This window comes from Sturnira hondurensis, unplaced genomic scaffold (assembly GCF_014824575.4).
Source record: "Sturnira hondurensis isolate 20B ecotype Veracruz unplaced genomic scaffold, ASM1482457v3 Scaffold0006213, whole genome shotgun sequence".
Classification (NCBI taxonomy): domain Eukaryota; kingdom Metazoa; phylum Chordata; class Mammalia; order Chiroptera; family Phyllostomidae; genus Sturnira; species Sturnira hondurensis.
Window position 1 is genome coordinate 960,544 of NW_028078844.1, and position 4,211 is coordinate 964,754.

Sequence of the window (4,211 nt, forward strand, 5' to 3'; positions counted from 1 at the left end):
TTTTGCAGAAACAGAGAAGAGTGGCATGATGCCACTGATGAACTTGCTGCACCTGAAGGCATGGCATTAACTTCCCTGAAACAAAGACACCAGTGCATTGCTGCATGTACACCAGGTAAGACAGAGATTTCATGAGAAAACGCATTAAATCATCTCATTGGTTATTTCATTTCTCTGTGGCAGGTGCCTGGGGACATCTCTGTTCCTGCCCACTTCTTAGGGTAGCAGGATAGTTTATTGAAACTATCTTTCTGTGGGTTTATCTTTCTGTGTTTTCTTCTTTTCTGTTCTCTTGCACTCAATCTTCCCCTCTTTTTTTTTAATGTCAGGGTTTTTTTTCGCAGTTTTTTCTAGTCCTTTTGTTAAAACCCTAGACCACTGAAGGAATAAGGTTGGGCGCCGTTTTTCTCTTTCCATCGGCTCTCTGCACCATTTATTTCTTTCGTTCTTATGGTTTTCTTTTTTATTTACCTAAGAAATACATAATTATAAAAGACAGGTAAAAATAAATAAAAATAAATTTAAATTGCCTAATGTCATGCCATGCAGATATAAGTAAGCATTATCAACATTTTATTTTATTTATTATTAGTTTTGAAATATAAGGTAGCTTTTATTAAGTAGGAAAGGGAATTCAACTGCACGATACAAAGGATCCAGTAGGAGCAGCTTCCACAAGATTCCTTCCCTTCTTTGTGATCTCTCAGACTCAGGGGCCTCCCTAATCCACGAGACACGTGGACAGTGGCTGCTTCAAGGAGTGGGCTCTTCCTGTAGAGCACAGGACAACCTCCAATCAGTCCCAGGAGGTAAGGGCACAGGGCATGATAGTTCTCACAGAAATGCTCCACAAATGAGCTTGGGGTTACTTTCTCAGGAGTCTCTCTCTCTCTTTTTCATTTGTAACTTTATTAACCAACTAAAGTTATTTTCTTTTTTCTTTTCTTTTTTAAAATTTTAATTGTTCAAGTAGTTTTCTGCCTTTTACTCCCATCCCAGCCTACCCCCAAGCCCTCCCCACCTCCCTCCCATTTCCACCCCTCACCTCTTGTTTTTGTCCATGTGTCCTTTATACTTGTTCCTGCAAACTTCAGGAGTCCCTTATGACAATTTATTTTAAAAATCAGAACAGAAAGTAGGGCAAAGGGTGTGTAAGCAGTGTTGTGTGGCAATGGAATGTCCCTGCCTGTGGAATCATGGTGGGCGACACAAGTCTGATTAGGTTTTGTGTGAAGAAGGTGACATGCTGCCCCCATGTTGTTCAGTTACTGTGAATAAACTTTCCCGGTTTGGCTAAGAGTTCAGAGGTGTGGTGTGTGCCCCAAAGTCGTCCTGCTGAGCCTGGAGCAGGTTGGCTGGCTGTGTGTCATGTCTGTGTCTGTCACTGAAGGGAAGGGCAGTGGGGATGCCCGCTGCCAGCAGTCCCTGCAGGTTTTGACAGCTGACTTGAAGAAATTGTCTAGAAGTAGGTTCTGAAGTTCTGGGTTAGATTAAATGTATCTTTTACTTTTCCTAGGAACACACTTCTGATGATACAGCCCCCCATCCCACCAGCATCAAGGCAATGCCATCATATCTGAGGGTCCAGCCAATTTGAGTGGCTGCCTGTTTTAGCAGCATAAAGCCTGTTGGAAGCGTCCTCCAGGAATGATTTTTTTTATCACCTTTAAGCTGGATCTTTTGAGGACCCTTCAGCTTTTTTTGCTAGCTTGAAATCTTTTGTCCTTCAGAGATGATCAGCATTGGGCAAAGACTGCTTCTGCAACAGGGGTGGTGGCACACCATACTCCAGGGCTGAGATGGCAGTCCGTTTCCACATGCCATTCTGCCTCCTACTGTCCCTGACTTTGGCAGGGGGTGAATGCTGTCCATATTTTTGAACCTGAGAATACCGACTGTGATTTCAGTCAGGAATGAGTCTAGCATTGTCTTGTTCCAGTGTTCAAATGCCTGTGCCATCTCATTGAGCTCCATGCCTAGGATGCCCTTCATCGGGTAGTAGGACTCACGGATCTGCTGCATGTCCCCATACTCGATCCCACGGTGCACCCTCCTCACAAAGTGTCCTGCTCCCTTGTCTCCCATCTAGTCACAGCTGGACCTCCAGTTCCCACTTTTGCAGGGATACCCTGGAAGATTGTCTTGATGTGGCGCCAGGCTTCTTTGTTCCTTCCGGGCATAAGTGATGGGCCATACTGGGGCCCTTCCTCCCTACAAACAAGATTGCCTTGGCCTTGAGACCTCAAGATTGTCTTATGGTATCTCGATATTCAGAATTTCATCTACCAATGATGATGTCACCAGTGTCCAACAATGGTACCAATTTTTCAATGAAATCATCAACAGCCTGACCAGCCTTCAAGAGCAGTATGATCCACTGAGGCTTCTTCAGCTTGAAAACAATCTCCTTCGAGGCATGAGCAGTAACCAATTTGGTTCCCTTTGCCTCAATTGCCAAGATATCATCAACTTTGGAAGCTGTTCTATTAAAAACCCAGATGACAAAGCCATGGTCAGTTCTGTTCAAAATTAAGTTCTGGCTCATGACAGCCAATCTAATCAGTGCAATATTAGCTCGGGCCATGCCAGGGGTGGTGACTGGTCAGGAGCAAAAGAGAGGTGGAGAGCAAGGAATGTATGGCACTGGCCATCAGCATTTTAGTATATAATCTTGTTAACCTACTTTTTTCATTTTTTGTGTCCCTTGCAATTCACATATCATACCATTAGGTGATGGAGGATCATCATAGCATTAGTAGATTGATTAGAGTAGATGTAAATGCTTTTCTAATTTTCATATTATTCAAAACATTATTATTTAGACTTTAAAAGTTACTGGCAAAGATCGGCTTTTAGAGAACCAAATGCTCAAGGGAAATGTATATGCTGTACTTAGTATTATTTATTTTCAAAGCTGAATTATGTAATTAATTAATGCTTAACACTCATTTAAAGTTTATTTTAGTGTCCCAAAAATAGCCCAATTAAAAAATGGACAAAGAACCTGAACAGACAGTTTTCTGAAGAAGGCATACAGATGGCCAGTAGACATATGAAAAAAAATGCTCAACATCACTAATCACCAGAGAAATGCAAATTAAAACCACAAGGAGATGTCTCATACAGGTATCAAAATAGCTATCCATCATTAATAAATCAACAAACGACAAGAGCTGGAGAGGTTGTGGAGAAAAGGGAATGCTTGTGCACTGTTGGTGGGGATGCAGACTGGTGCAACCACTGTGGAAAGCTGTATGGAGGTTCCTCAAATAATTAAAAAGAGAGTTGCCTTACGACCCAGCAATTCCACTTTTGTGTACATATCTGAAGAAACCCCAAATACTAATTGGAAAAGATATATGCACCTCTATGTTCATTGCAGCATTATTTAAATTAGCCAAGACATGAAAGCAACCGAAGTGCCCATCAATAGAAAGAAGACATAATACATATATACAATGGAATGTCACTTGACCACAAAAAATAAAATCTTTCTACTTGTGACAACAGGGATGGACCTAGAGTGTATTATGCTGTGTGAAATTAGTCAGACAGAGAAAGACAAAGAATCTTTTCACATATGTGTGAAATTATAAAAAACAAAAATAAATGAATAAACAAAATAGAAATGGACTCATAGATACAGGAAACAAACTAGTGATTGCCAGATGTTACAGGGATTGGGGGATGAGTGGAACGGTAAAGGAATTAAGAAGTACAAAGTGGGAGTCACAAAATAATCATAGGGATATAAAAATAGGGCATAGGAAATATAGTAAGTGATGCCATAATAACTATGTATGGTGCCAGGTGGGTACTTGAGTTCTTGGGTTATTAAGGGGACCACTTTATAAATTATATAATTGCCTAACCACTGTGCTATACACATTAAACTAATATAAAATAATATTAAATGTCAACTGTAATTTAAAAATTAAACTTAAAAAAATAAAGTTTACTTTGAGATCAAAAATCTCTAGAAACTGTACATGACTTTGAGTTCTCAGCCATGTTAAATGGTAAGACTTCTATAGGCTCTGATGTTAACCTACAGAATTATTTTTTATTTGCTTTGATGTCTAGTTTTTTAAGGTACCCTTACATCAGATAGAAGATAGATATAGCTTTAGATTAAAATTTTAAAATCCCAGCAACCTAGCTGGGATTGAATATCTGTCTTCAATAAATACTCATTTCACTTATTTCTAGTC

General features: G+C 40.0%; 1 pseudogene; it reads right to left on the reverse strand.

The window, feature by feature from the left end:
* Nucleotides 1–1,218: 1,218 nt before the first annotated feature.
* LOC118988275 (6-phosphogluconate dehydrogenase, decarboxylating-like) lies at nt 1,219–2,584 on the reverse strand (annotated as a pseudogene).
* Between the last annotated feature and the right edge of the window lie 1,627 nt (nt 2,585–4,211).